This window comes from Grammomys surdaster, unplaced genomic scaffold (genome assembly GCF_004785775.1).
Source record: "Grammomys surdaster isolate TR1022 unplaced genomic scaffold, NIH_TR_1.0 171, whole genome shotgun sequence".
NCBI classification, from domain to species: Eukaryota; Metazoa; Chordata; class Mammalia; order Rodentia; family Muridae; genus Grammomys; species Grammomys surdaster.
The window spans coordinates 3,631,567-3,647,221 of record NW_021604619.1 but is presented as its reverse complement, the minus strand read 5'-3'; the positions used below and the strand labels follow the sequence as shown (position 1 = coordinate 3,647,221).

Genomic DNA, 15,655 nt, shown 5'->3' with positions numbered 1-15,655 from the left:
AGGAAGGAAGGAAGGAAGGAAGGAAGGAAGGAAGGAAGGAAGGAAGGGAAAATCCAGACTAAAATTTTTATAAATGACCTCTAAATTTCTGAGCCTGTTTTGGAGGTGGGTGGTAGGTTGACTAATTTTGATGTATTTGGAGAAACATATTGGAGAAGATTTAGAAACCCCAAGAAGAAAAAGTGCTCTGATAGAGCAAGAGAATTCTCACAATGTTGGAAGAAAGCATATTGATGCCCATCGTTCCAAATGTCTGGTATTAGAAAAGAAAAATCAAAACATAGAGGATTAACCAATGTCAGTACCAGCAGCATAACTAGATGAGAGAAACAGCTTCCTCCAGTTGTGAGATGCCATGATGGGTATCATTTACAGATCATCTGTGAAGGTTTCAAGTCTTCCATTCTTTGCACAAATATCCTTAAATCTCAGAGCAGGCAAGTTATGAATGGAAACCAGATGTACTCATCTATCGGTGAGGCAGACATCACCATCCTTATTCAATGTTAGTCTCCACGTCTTACCAAATAGAAGATAATAAGTAATAATGATAATAGAAGATAGTTAATAATAATAGATTATACACATATCTATATCTATCTATTTACCTATATCTATTTATATCTATATCTGTCTGTCTATCATCTATCTATCTATCTATCTATCTATCTATCTATCTATCTATCTATCTAGTCAGTGTGATTGTGCTACCTAGGACCTTCACCCCTTATCTATCCTTTTGTACCCCTATTCCAGTTGCATTAGAGTTTTCCCCTTAGCTGTCTCTTTCATGCTTTGAACGATTCTTTGTATTAAGCCATCGCTCTCCCTCTCTCACTATGTTGTGGAGTAACTGAAGCCCTTGCTCCAAACCCACAACTTATCTCATTATCCTGCTTGGACTGGAGCTTTTTTCCTCCTGTTCAATCTTCTCACAAATGCTCACTCCACACCTTCATTAGCCTGTCCTTTAAACAAGATAACAGTAATAATGACTTGAATGGTCGGAAGAGAACATATATATTTGCTAGGTATAGTAGTATGATTCTTTAATCTCAGCACTGGAGCAGCAGAGGCAGGTACATCTCTATGCGATTGAGGCAAGCCAGGTCTCCACAGTAAATTCCAGAAAAGTTAGAGCTACATGGTGAGACTCTGTCTCAAAAACAACAACGAGAAAATGCTTTTATATAATGGCCAGAAAATACGTGTTTCTAGACTTGCTCTCCCAGTCAATTCTCTGGGCTTTGTTTTTCTTCGTTTGTGTTTTGTTTTGTTTTTCGATTTTCACCCTTATAGTCCTAGAAGAAATAAACTATACCAGTTAGGTTTTTTATTATAACTCTTTATTCTTTATTCTTTGACAATTTCATGTATACATTGACTTTATGTAATATTCATACACATAACCTCACTCCTCTGCATTTCATCCCATCTTGCTTTTTCTTCCCAACTACACTCTTCATACTTTGACAGTTTTTCTTTTCTTTTTACTGTTTACATTTGCTTTGATCCAGTAGTTACAACTGAGGTTGTTTTTACAAGCATCGGTGTGGATGACAGGTCCTCCCATAATACTCCTTAACTGCACTGAGACCCTCAGTGGTAGTAGTGGATCAAGAGTATCCCTGTACCTGATAGAACAGTGACAGGTCTCATCTTGTACAGGTCTACATTAACTTCATGATGTAAATGGCCTTGTTGTATGTAAAGGATAGATTCTCACAGCATTCCCTCCTAGCCTCTAATTTTTACATTTCTTTCTCTCCTTCAGAGATACTCCCTGAGCTTTGAAGGGAGTGATACAGATGTCTTGTTTAGGATGAAACATTACGTTGTTAGATACTCTCAACACTTTCAGCAGTGGTGAATCTCTGTATTAAATAATCCTCTATGCCACTCCCCCACACATAGACACACAGAAGCACACACAGAAGCACACACACACACACACACAAGCATACACACAGGCACACACACAAGGACAGGAAATACAAATTCTCTGATGAAGGCTCAAAGCAGTATTGGTTATAATATAAAGATGCATATTTAGAAGGCAGTTTGATACCATGTCCATTAGGAAAACAATCTTAAGTTTTCCTATAGGTCCTATGACTTCTCTAGCCACAGGGCCTTGACCAGGTGAGTTCTGTCCTGTAGAGCAGGCTTCAAATCCAATCAGAAATCAGACAGTTACAAAAACAATATTCACAGCACCATTTCAGTTTTAGGCATAGCTTGTCAAGCAGATTATTATTGTAGCTCACGGGGTACACATTTGGGCAGGACCGTTGTTGACTCTTCTCTCCAGCCAGCTTACATAGTACATTATGACACCATGAAGCCTGGCCATCAGGATGGACTCTTCATGCTACCATGAAGTTTGATTTTCCAATGTCTTGCAACCCAAGTGTATTGTATCTTCACCAGTAGGTTCTTATAATTTTGTCCTGGTGGGCAACCAAGAATACTGACAATATCTACAATACTGTGGACCTCCTTGGCTAGCACCTTATATGGAGAGATCTCAAACTTGGTGTTATGATTTTCGTTTAATAACCTTTGGCTTCTTTTTTTTAATGAAACATTCAATTTATTGATCTTTGGGGTAATGTGATTCACTGTCATTGTATTACAACTGAGCCATTAGTCGTGTTGCTTCATCAACGTTAGCTGCTTCATTTTCATGGTGCTTCAGCTCTTTCTGCACAGATTTAAGAGAAAGGCTTTTTGAGAAGTTTGCAAGTTCTTTCTGTATATTTACAAAAGCTCTGTTCATTCTGTTGATTTTTTCATGATTCATAATGTTTATCTTCTTAAGATTAGTAGTAACTGGTTTTGCCTTGTTTTTAGCCTTGAAAGTTTTGTGGATAGCTATATGAAATACATTCCTGGACTTCTGCCCTTTTAGTTTGTTCTTGGCCATTGTCAAAGTTCACGAGGCACTTCAGGTTCGCAGTGACCCTTTGGCTTCTTGAAGAAGCATTATCTACCCTTGTACGGTGCCTCCACTTAAAACACTTTTAACTGAGTTTTTAAAAATACATATTTTATGATATATATATATATGAATACACACACACACACACACACACACACACACACACACATATATATAAAAATATATACATATATATATATATGAATGTTTGCTTATATGTATATATGTGTATCATATGTGCCTGATGCCTGCACAGGGCAGAAGGGAGAGTCAAATTCCCTGGAACCAAAGTTACAGACAATCATGAGCCTCTATGTGGGTGCTAAGAACTGAACCTGGATCTTCTGGAGGACCAGGAAATGCTTTTTACCACTGGGCCATCTTTTCTGAGTTTTTGTTTGTTTCTTAATGGACTAACAAAAGAGTAGGCTTCCATAGGAAGTTTTCATCATTTTTAGTTTTGTTTAACTCTTGCACATCCTCTACTCTCCCTGGCCCTCCTGCTCCTATCCTCACTTAAACCCATTTATCTTCACTATGTTGATAAGACTGGAAACTGACACAGCCTCTGTGGAAATCAGTGTGGACACTTTCCAGAAAGCGACAAATACGTCTGCTATATTCTCTCTATACATCTATATAGATATAAACAGATAGACAGACATAGGCATAAACATAGACAGACATAGGTACAGGCATACACATAGGCACAGGCATAGACATAGGCATAGGCATAGATGTAGACAGACACAGATGTAGACATAGACATAGACATACACATACATGTGGACATACACATAGACATACATATACACATAGATATACACATAGATATACACATAGACATAGACAGGCATAGACATAGGCATAGGCATAGGCATAGGCATAGGCATAGGCATGGACATGGGCATAGACACAGGCACAGGCACAGGCACAGGAATAGACATAGCTATAGACATATCCCCAGACAATCTGAAACTTGCACCAGTCATACTTGTGTATCCATGTTCATTACTACTCTATTCACAATAGCCAGAAAAGGGGATGAGCCTAGATGCCCAACAGTGAATGACCAAATGGAGAATGAAATTGTGGTACATGTGGTACACAATACAATATTATTAAGATGTAAATAATTATGAAGTGTGCAAGAAAATTAATAGAAGTGAGAAAGAAAATCACACCAAGTAAGGTAACCCCGTTGCAAAAGTACAAATGCAACGTATACCTTATGATGCAGATGCTAGCTTCACATACTGCGTTTAAATTAGAGTGTTTATGAAGACCGGGATGCTAGAAATGGGCATTGCAGGCATGGTTTAAGGCAAGGATGATAGCGGAGCACATTTGTGTCTTTTATTAATGAATTACGTTTCTGGAAAGTCTTAGTCATTGCCCAAGAAATATGGTCCCAGTGGTAAGATCACTATCCAAAATATCATTGCCTGAGCACACATCACATTTTCCCTCTCTCTTGTATCTCTCACCGGAGTTCAGATAATACAGCCTTTTGCCAGAAACCAGCTGGAACGTAATCTTATGCAGTAGTTCTCAAGCCTTCTCCAGCCAGGAACCTTTTGTGACTGGAATCTCCCAGGACTGAGAGTGAAGCTGGCTCAGTTAGACTTTTTGTGATGAAGCTGAATAGGCTGAGCTGTAAAAGCCCTCAGAATTAACGTGGCTATGCAGTGACAAATGTAGTCACATAACAAAGTAGGTCATCTATTTATTTTTTATTATTAGTGGGTATCGTTACACAGTGTGGTGGGTGTCATCGTGACATTTTCTTTTAAGTCTATGATAAACTTTAACTGTGTTCACCCCATTACTCTCTGTTGTCCTTCACTTTCCAAGTCCAGCAGGTCTCCTTTTGAAGGCCATAGGAATCTTTATACAGTAATCTTTGGTTCAATTTAGGAAGACTCAGCTGCCCATACATTAAAATCTAAATATCACATCTGTCAATCCTCAAATCCCACACCCCATCCACAAAACTTTTTTTTGTGTTTTTGTAGGTTTTTGTTGTTTTGTTCTGTCTTGTCTTGTTTTGAGACAGATTTACTTTGTGTATCCTTAACTGTCCTGGAACTCACTTTGTAGACCAGGATTAAGAGTGTCTGGAATTAAGAGTGTATGCCACCAGGCCCAGCTTCACAAAAGCTCTTCAAAGGCCCGGCTAAACATGCTTACACATTTTGTTATTACTGCAACCTTGTAGGGTCCACATTACCTGACATATTCAAATTGTAGAAGGTGCCTGATGCTGTTATTGGCTATTTTCAAGGAGAAGAAAAGAACATACCTCAATTAGAATAAAACATATCTTAATCATGAAGATATCACTAAAAGCAATCTGATTTAGGAAGAAAGTTAGCGAAGTATATATCCTAAATGGTAGAAACTTTGATCCAATCTGTGAAAAGTCCAGAATGCCACTCCTCTAAGCCAATACTTAGATAGTCTTAAAATAGAAAATGTTACTGGTCGCTTTGTCTCTACTTTGTTATTTTCCTCAAGTGCTGTCTCCACATGTGTCCTGAAGAGCATTTCCATTAGCTTACCCCAACTCTGCAGCCAACTGACACAGCCAACTAGCCTCCCGGGCGGTAGGTAATGGCCACTCATCTGTAGAACTTAGACGGTGCCTTCAAGGCACCCATAGTTTGCTTTCCTTAGTTTGTGCTCCATTCCGTGCCCATTATACACACACTAAATAATTGAAAAGAAGTTATAGAAATGGTTCAAACTACTTGAATTACTTGAGAAAATAAATAGATATTAAAATCAAGAAATGTGGGTAAAAAAGCTTTTTAGAGGGTTTATTTGAATACCATTTATTTATGTGTTGAAAGGACAAGTTTTATATCGAATTTTGTTATTTTGCTGCATAATTCATATTCATAATCTCAAAAAGAAAATTTGTATTTTTAAAACATGGTGTGTTTTATTAAGTAGAAAATTCTGTTAGTTTTCCAAAAGGTCTTGTGACTTGTAACATGGAGAAAGAAGAGGTCAGAGTCTCTCGAAGGATTAGATTTGAGTGTGTGTGTGTGTGTGTGTGTGTGTGTATGTAAACACATTCATTCTTATGGCCAAATACAAATCTTATAGCTAGAAATATTACCCAAATGCCTCATCTCAGTCTATAAAGGGATTCTTATGACAAGCAGAATATAAGAGCTGTTTGAACTTGGGCTGGCAAAATGGTCCAAATGGTAAAAGGCAGTTCCTACCAAACGTAATGATCCGAGTTCAATACCCAGAACCTACATGGTCCAAGGTATTAAGTAACTGTACAAGTTGTCATCTGACTTCACTGTACACACACTTAATCTCTCTCTCTCTCTCTCTCTCTCTCTCTCTCTCTCTCTCTCTCTCTCTCTCACACACACACACACACGCACACACACAATTCTTAGTATTTTGTATGTTCTTAGTAACATATCAAATAATCTTTCTTATTGGACTTTTCTTCATAACAAAATTATGTGTCTGAATGTGTTAAGTGTGTGTGTGTGTGTGTGTGTGTATTTGAGTACTGGCATGCATTTGCTACATGGCTGTATGTATAGATTGTATTCGATTGTTGTTTTTTTTTCAAACAAATTTTGAATTTATTTTTTTTAATTTCTTTTTTTTTTGAACATGAAATGCTTTTTTATAGCATGTTTTACAAGGAGAGGGGGTAAGAGGGGCCAGGTGGTGGAAAAGTACAAAATCTTCTTGGCCTGTGCCTTGAAACATGTCATGGTCTATACGGTACACTGCCTTAAATTATGATCTACCTGCTGTTCTTCAGAAGATATAGTACACTGCTTGAGTTATGGTCTCCCTGCTATTCTTAAGATGATATGGTACTCTGCTTTGAGTCTATCTGCAGTTGCTAAGCAGGATCTTGCAGTTGCCAAGCTTCAGAGGACATTGTGCAGGTGGGGAAAGGTAGGGGGTGAGGGTAAGGGCGAGGGTCCTGGCTTCTGGCATCTCCCCCTTCTCTGTTTAGTTAGAGAAGGCATCTTATGATCAATCCCAACTATGTGAATTTTGAATTTGGATGTCTAATTATGGGGGGTCTTAGACAAGTTCACAACCCCAGAACACTGATGTGAGACAAGTCACATCGATGGTCGAAGGTTTTAGGCTGTCGACGAAGGGCAACGTCAAGGGACTCCGATGTGGGTGAAAGGAGGGTGAGAGCCCTGTCTTAGGCCATGTAGGCTGCACCCACTCCCAGCACCACACACTCCTTTTCGGCTGCATTGGGTGGGCCCCTGGGAAGTGGACCTACAATAATCCCGTCATTGGGCTAACTCACAGCCATCCTAGTCTCTTGTAAATGTTCAAGTTACCAACCATTTGTCAGTTTGGGGTGTAATATTGTCATAAAGGAAGGCTCCCCAATGTTAGCGGCCATATCAAGGGCAGCCTTGGTTTAGGAAAAAGCCAATTTTTGTTGTGGTGATCAAGAGGCCAAGCTCTCTAGCGAGAGAAGCGAGGGCAAAGCCAGGCATACCAGGAACCCTTCTGGAGGGCGTGGAAGTCTAGCGGTCGACCATAGGGGAAGGCAGGGGAGCTGGCAGCTGTGTCAGTCTCCTGCAGAGTCACTTCTGGATCCTCTTCAATTTTTGGCTGATGGTAATGAACTTCAACCATCTTCTTGATGGCAACATCAACCTGGTTCCGTGGATGACAGGTCGCAGGCGACGATCTCTGTCTCGCTCAATCTTGATGTCGTGCGCACATCCTCTCAATGAGGGTCTGTCCAGAGGGGTCCGTGCCTCGAGCCCCACGTCTGGGTGCACTTGACCCGACCGGCAGGTCCTAGTTATTCGTGGGGGCGAGGAGGACTGCAACCTGCTATTCTTCAGAAGATATGGTACACTGCTTGAGTTATGGTATCCCTGCTATTCTTCAGATGATATGGTACACTGCTTTGAGTCTATCTGCAGTTGCCAAGCAGGATCTTGCAGTTGCCAAGCTTCAGGGGACCTTGTGCAGGTGGGAAAAGGTAGGGGTTGAGGGTAAGGGCGAGGATCCTGGCTTCTGGCCCATCTGGATTAGAACTTCTAACAGCCGACATCACGGGTGATTCATTTTTACCTGGGATGCTGTGTGAGTTCAAGCTCCTGGGAGTTCCTGTTTCTCTCAGTTTTCTGGGGTTGGCTACGGAGCTGCAGCCTGTGACCTGCTCTAAGCTCGGGCCCAAACCGGAAGTCGTATTCGATTGTTGTACAGACAGAGAACAATTAAGGGAGTTGCTTGTCTCCTCCCACCATGGGGACCTGTAGAATTGAACTCAGCTCATCTGACTTGTATGGAACATACATTATTTGCTGAACCACCTCAAGAGCAATAGGCTTTTTAAAAGCCACATTACAGTGTGCACAGACATATATACTTAATACATATATGTAGGCAGTGTCACTTGACACATCAAATGAAATATTCATTTTAAATAAAAGATACTTTGGGCTCAAAATATAGCCATAGTCGAGTAAACTTTATTGATAGTTAAATGAAAATGTATTTTAGTTCTATTTAATTTTTAATGAGATGCAAATTCCACGCTTTGTAACTAGGTTTAGAACTCATGTCATCCTGGCATTAATGTCTCGCGTTTCCTGTCCAACTCCTGGGCAATAGAACCATTGCTCTGTCTACATCAGTCACTTTGACAACTGTGGAATCTTAACTGTGGCTCTGAGAATTGGAGCATGAAAAGTTTAGTAATGCTTTTATTTGTCTATTTCATTAAACATATACATTTTGGTTCATCGTAGCTGTGTGTTTCTGACCATTTCAAAACAGTCATGAATGGGCAGCACATTTATTTACCTACAGGACAAATTTGAAACTATTTTTATCCAGCATTGTTTAAAATTCAGATTTCAAGGTTTCTTTTTCTTTTTACTAATTCTGGAAAGCAATAAGAACATGGGGCTGTATTATTATTATTTTTACTTCATGGTCTTGTGAAAGTCGTGATGTGGTAGCCAAGGTTTAAGCAATACTGTAAGTACTTGAAGATTTCTCATGTTGGCTTTGCAATGCTCCATAATGTGCAACTGTAATTATAAACTCCTCGCTATAATGGAGTCAAGAATTGCCATTGAACGGAGACTCTCAAGGAGCTTCTCTGGGGATGGGAAAGAGGTCAGGCCAGGCGATTACACTGAGCAGGCATGACATTGCATCCACTTGCATTTACTACAGCCCCTGTTCGTCTTCGTTGCACAGTCACTGCTTTGACAGGATGACCCCACTAACATTTGAAGGCAGCCCGAGGGATGCTTTGCTTTCAGGCTGTTAGAGTTTTCCAGTATCCACACACAAGTATCGACACATCCTTGCTTGGGGGCAGGGAGGCCGTCCAGACCCGTCATCCCTCTGGCTTTGAAATTTCCTGTTCTCAGCATGGAAGAGCTCCTTTGGATAGAAACTTCATATTGATTTTCTGAGCAATCAATAAAGTGATTTGACTTTCCTCTTCTGTCATGCATGATCAGTCTCTGTTCATTAGAGAAAAGTCTCATTTCACCTTGACTTTATCCTGGCCTTCTCTTGTCCAGTTTTGAAACAGGCTGGCTAGGAATTGGGGTAGAGCTAGCTATAGTGAGAGCACCTTTCAGAGGAAAAGCTGGCAGCTCAGGAAAGGCTTGAACTGCCTTCGGTGTTATCTCTCACAGCATCAGATGAACTGCTAACTACAGAGGTTCTGTCCAGTAGCTGTTTCTCACAAGCACACGGAGCACTCCAATATCCTAGGCCTATTGCAAGGGCCATCCTCATCGTAACTATGACGGTTACTCCCAAATGAACATTTCTTCTTCAAGATACTAAGAATTATGTGCATGTCATCACATTACTTTATAAGCAAATCCATATTTTTTTTCAAAGTTCAGAAACTACACATGTTAAATGTCTTGCCCTAGATCCCATAGCCAGTACAAGGTAGAACCAAATATTGAATTTAGGTTTGTAGCTGCAAAAACAATTGTTTTAGCTGTAGCACATACAAATGCTTGTTTAGAATAAAATCTGAAGACAGCCTTCATTAAATGCTTGTGTTCCTTGAGATTTCTTTAGAGATCATAAAATATTGAAATTCTTGATCATTTAAAAAGGATTTCAATGTAACTATGTCAATTTAATCTGAAAGTTCCCTTTGCAGTTTGAAGTAAGCCAATTTATGTGTTTTGATAATTTTCATCTGTAGCTGTGCATTAAAGATTAATTACATTTCAAGTGCCTCTCTGAAATCAGTGTTGGAATTACATAAATATGCAATCTGGCCAATAAGTTTTGCATTCCTTTAGTGAGTATTAAGCCTTGATATTTCTCTAAGAGTCAATTCTAGCCCAAAATGATTTATATTGCAGACCTTGAGGTATCCTGACTGCTGCTCACAACTGATTCTCATGTGATCTTATAGATATGCCTAAGAGGTAGACCAGGTAGGAAAACCCAGACGACTACAAACCTTCAGTTCAGTTGCTTATCACATTCTCGGCATTTTCATTTTATCAAATAGGATTTTCAGGATAATACCAGATAATAGCTCCTTCTTGAAATAAAAATATTACATTAAATGTAGAAGCTACATTATATTTCAGCTTTCCTACATAATGCTTCTCTCATCAAATATTAAAGACATTCATTGTATTAATTATTATAAGGGGTGTAAAATTAAAGATTTGCAGATTATTTTGACAACCAAGGGGCAGTTTTCTATCACATAAAGATATAAAGGGCAATGCTGTTCATTTCTCCTTTGCCCCACTTCCCTAGCCACACACTCAGCTGAACGAGCTTTTTGCAGCCATTGACGGACTTATCCTTAAAGAGCATACTTACTCTACGATGGCTGACATTTTGATATGAGACTTCCAGCAGTGAATACTTGTCAAAAATAGGTTTGCAGATCACTAGGCTTTCCACGATTAGTGATTTTGGTACAGAATGTCAAGTACATTCATCAGTTAAATTAATTAATTGTAAATGAGCATACAGCTGGCACCACAGCATCAAGAAAAAAGTCTGTCACAGAGAAAATGTGGCGGATGTCGAAGGCTCCCTCTACTCCTTCTTCCCACTTGGCCAAGGTTTTGCAAATGAATTTGAGAAGACTGAGTGGAATTGGAGGTGTGACCTAACTGAACTATTCCTAGTAAAATGATAACATATATAATCTATGACTTCAATATTAACAAAAGAAAGCAAGGCTGTATAGTATCTTGAAAGACTACATAAATAAGTGGTTTATTTTAAAGGATACCAAAGAAGTTATGCATACTTTACTTAGAATAGAACAAACTAAAATCCAAATCTATTGAGGCTAGCAAAGATTACAGTTTTGTTGTTTATGTTTGTTTGGTTGGTTGGTTGGTTGGTTTGGTTTTTTGTTTTGGTCTTTTTTTTTTGCTGTTGTTTTGTTTTTTGATTAGGTCTTTTAAAGTAATAACTTGATCCTTGGATCAAAATTACTTTAAAATTAACAATAATGAAAGACACTAGATTCTCAAATTTTATTCACTATTTGGTTATTCACTTATTGTTTAAAAAAAAATCACATTTTACTCCAAAATAATTTGCTATGATTTACAAAGTTGATGATAGGCAAATTTAAATTTTTTCCAATTTTCTTTTTATATTCTTTTAAAAAATCATTTACGAGGCTGAGAATATTTTAAAAGGAACGTTTTTAGAGAAATAATGTATGTTTTTTTTTCCCTAGCAAACCAGTGTGCTGTGACAGAATGTGTTCTCCTCATTGGTTTTAATTTATTTTAAATTTAATATTTATAATCCTATAATTTAATTTATATGGGTGTTTTGCCTCCATGTGTGTCTCTTGACAACATTTGTATCTGGTGCATGAGGAGGCCAAAGGAGGAATTGGCATTAGAGACAACCCTGAGCTGCCATGTGTGTGCTGGGAATCACACTCGAGTCTACCAGGAGAGCAGCCAGAAGTATCCACTGCTAATCCATCTTTTGAGCCCATCACCATAGGTTTAGATTGGTTGACAGTACTGTCCTTCAAAATCATGTTCTATAAAGGAATATACAATTTTTCTTAAATTGGAAATGCCTTCAATTGTCTTATTAATGAAAGAGCCCACCAAGATTGTTTTCTAAAAGCCTTCCTTTAAGGGTGCATGGGATTCCTATGAGAGTATACAAAGGTAAAGAAAGCTAGGGCATGGCCAGCATGAGGATTGGTGGCTTCTGTAAGTTAAGAAGATTAAGGAGTTGTTTAGAAGATGCTGAGATGGTTGTGAAGCAGGTATTTGCATGATTTGACCTCTCATGCTGAGGGGACTTGAGCACAGAATATGTTAATTGTATGAGTGACCTGGTCATTTTAAGAAGAGAGCCATGCACACATTAGTAGCAAAAATAAATAAATAAATAAATAAATAAATAAATAAATAAATAAATAAATTTATTTTAAGTGCATTCATCCAGTGTTGATTTTTTTTGTTTGCTTAAAAGCAGTATTGTAGGTTTTTTTTTTTAATTAACAAGGAAGGAACTAATCTTCCTTAGTTACATAGCATTTTATTCTGAATATATATTTTTCATTTATTTTATGTATAAGTACACCGTAGCTGTCTTCAGACACACCAGAAGAGGGCCTCGGATCCCATTATAGATGGTTGTGAACCACCATGTAATTGAACTCAGGACCTCTGGAAGAGCAGCCAGAGCTCTTAACTGCTGAGCCATCTCTCCAGTCCCATATGTTTCTATTTAAAGTCAAAACATTATTTATAAAAACTATTGTCTAACTTGTTTCAAGTCAAACATGTAAACACGTTGGACTGGGGAAAAAGGAGGAAAGAATAGAAAAATGTTTTCTCTTTGTACGTGTCTCTGTTATCTTGTAGGATTTACCAAACACACACATGCACTTACACACATACACACACTTCCCCAAACAGGAAGGAATATTAAAATTTGGCTTTGCTCTGTTCAGCCTTTTAAATTCTGAGCATTCATTACTTACTTCTAATTTCAGCATATTACAAATATTTGAGTCTTTCATATGAATAAAATCACAGAGAAGAAAACATTCCATATGGTTTTGCATATATCACATCTCTTATTTGAAAGAGAAAATATAGCTCAATAAAAATGTCAAAGGCACCGACAGTTAAGCATATCAAAAAAGTAAAAACTTAAAATTTAGATGTAAGCATGCACACCACAGAGGGAGGTGGGGCATGAGGTAGGAACAAGAAAGTTTGGTGCAAATGATTGCAGGATTACCAGTTTGAGTCTGAAATGTGTTCTAAGATTTGTAGAATTCCTCTCTCTGCCTTCCTCTTCACCGGGTACTAACATGTGAGACACATCTAGGTCTCCTTCTCTACTCCGCTGAAGCTATCTGGACGGCAGATGATTATAAAGCTTCGGTTGTTGTCCAGCTCAAGAGGAGGGAGGATCTAATTCTATCCAATAAAATAAAACTGGAGAGAAACAGCTAGGGAAGCCCCAGGAAGAAATGGAATTAGAAAAAAAAAAAAGCTGATATATGCAGTTGAATTTGCTGAGGGAAGAGAAACATGATGAGGTAGCCAGCAGCCAGTGGAGCAATGCCATTCCAAGCTAGGTCCAGAGGGGTTTCTAGGTCCAGAGCAGCAAGAGGGGTTTCTGAGACTGGCCTAAATCTCACCATGATGATGGAGAACAGGAACAATACTTTAGAAAATGTAGGCTTTAGTGGGAGTGGTGGATTTGAATGAGGAAAACTGGTGATTAAGAAGCCAGATGAAAGTCAGACACAGCTCATGGGTAAGAAATGGTAAACTCTGACAGATTCCAGTATCCTTGCTAGGAGCTGGCTCCATCACTTGGGGATACATCGCTTGGGGATCATTTCAAAACGCCAAACTCTCCCTTCTATTTTATAGTCTTCTATTGTACTTCATATTTGTCTTCATTCCATTTTAAATTAAATATTCTTTCTTGGAAATCTACTTCTCTGTTCACTGGGGGCTGGCTCTATTTGGCTAATGATCATTTACTGTTAAGGAAAGGTACGCAAATTTCATTTCCGATGTTCAGTTCTCTAAGACGAACATGGCCACCTAGAATAACACTTTTACTGACCACACACATCATAGTAAAAATGACAAATGCCTTGCGGTTTAGATGAATTCATTTTTTTTTAATTCTGTGTAGGTGATATTAAAGGTCTGAAAATCCTTTCTGTTGAGAGTTTTTGTAGTACTTGGGAATCAGAAAGCTCACATCAGTACTAATCCTGGTATAGAAGAAAGAACAAAGCAGGGTTGGGAGATCACATTATATAAAAATTGAAGGCATCTTCCTCTTGTGGCTTGGGTCATTTTTCTCTCCACATCCACTTTGGTGGTGTTTACATGCTAAATGCTTAAATATAATGTGGTAGCTTTCATATTCCTTTGTATGATTCCACAAAATGGCTGTGCTGAGGGAACAGGAGACGACGTCCAGAGGCTGTGTAAGGTTCACAGAGGCTTCAGGTGCAATGTGTTCCCGCTGCTGATGGGAGGGAGGCCCTGCTGATCTTTGAGCTTTGTCTGTGTGTTTCCACCATATGGGCTCTGATTGAAACCACGTGCATCGAGAGTAAATTTTCTCCAGTACCAGCTGCCTGAGATAAAGATGATTTGTCCAATTGGAGTAAAATAAATACCCCTGGAATGTTAAATGGACCAGGGGAGGGGTAGTCCTGGATGCTCTCCAGAAGGTGAGTAAAAGCGTGGGTGGAAACACCTAGGACCAGCAGATCACTACTTAAACATAAAGGATGGTGAAGCAAGCATCTTGAGCAAATCGAGGTCAAGTAGATGAAACGATTACCAGATAAAAAGATTATCAGATACTGAAGTGTTCACCATTCCAAGCTTTATAATGTCTGAGAAGGAAAAAGAAATCAGTGTTTGTTATGCTACCCCACAAACCTCTCACCTTGGAAAAGCTTTCAGGATTCAGTGCCAGACCAATTTTATGAAATTTACCCTTCAATCACCAAGTCACAAACAATAGAAACAGTTTTACCTGACTTGGCTAGTCTTCTTGACAAAGGAACAAAACCTTTAGAGTTCACTATTAGAGAAAGAGCAGTGGGACCCAAGAGACAACATGTTGGGGCGGGAGGAGGTGATTGTTCCTCTCTCTAGGTCTCTCTCTCTTTCTCTCTTTCTTCCCACCTACCCCCACTTACAGGTGTGTGTGTGTGTGTGTGCGTGTGCGTGTGTGTGTGTGTGTGTGTGTGTGTGTGTCTGTCTGTCTGTCTGTCTGTCCTTCTCCCTCTTCCCTCTTCCTCCATCCCTCCCCCTCTCTCTGTCTCCTTTTCCCATTCCCCTCCCCATTTGTCTTTCCCTCCTTCTCTTCCTCCCTTTTTCCTCATTTCCTCCTTCCCTTTCTTTCTTCCTCACTTTATCTCATCTTACTCTCTCTTATCTGTACTTCCCCCCTTCATTTTTTTTTCTGTAGTACAAAGTTCAGCTTAGTTGGATAGAGAGGATGAAGCATAACCCTGGAACCATAACCATCAGGCACCAGTGGTATCTAAAAATGCTTTCTTGTACCTTTCTTGTCTTGAGTCTTGCTGAAGAAGGAAGGCTCTGGACAGAACAGCAATTAAACAATTAAACATCAGTAGGATGCTTGTCCACAATAGATAGATAGATAGATAGATAGATAGATAGATAGATAGATAGATAG

General features: G+C 39.0%; 1 protein-coding gene and 1 pseudogene across 2 annotated transcripts in view; one reads left to right on the top strand and one right to left on the bottom strand.

The window, feature by feature from the left end:
• Window positions 1-15,655, top strand: part of Adgrb3 (adhesion G protein-coupled receptor B3) — a 691,333-nt gene that overhangs the window by 572,891 nt on the left and 102,787 nt on the right. The gene's annotated exons all lie outside the window — the stretch shown is intronic.
• Window positions 2,580-2,957, bottom strand: LOC114621043 (annotated as a pseudogene). Its single transcript, XR_003711381.1, has one exon. The product of XR_003711381.1 is annotated as an uncharacterized protein C8orf59 homolog pseudogene (transcript).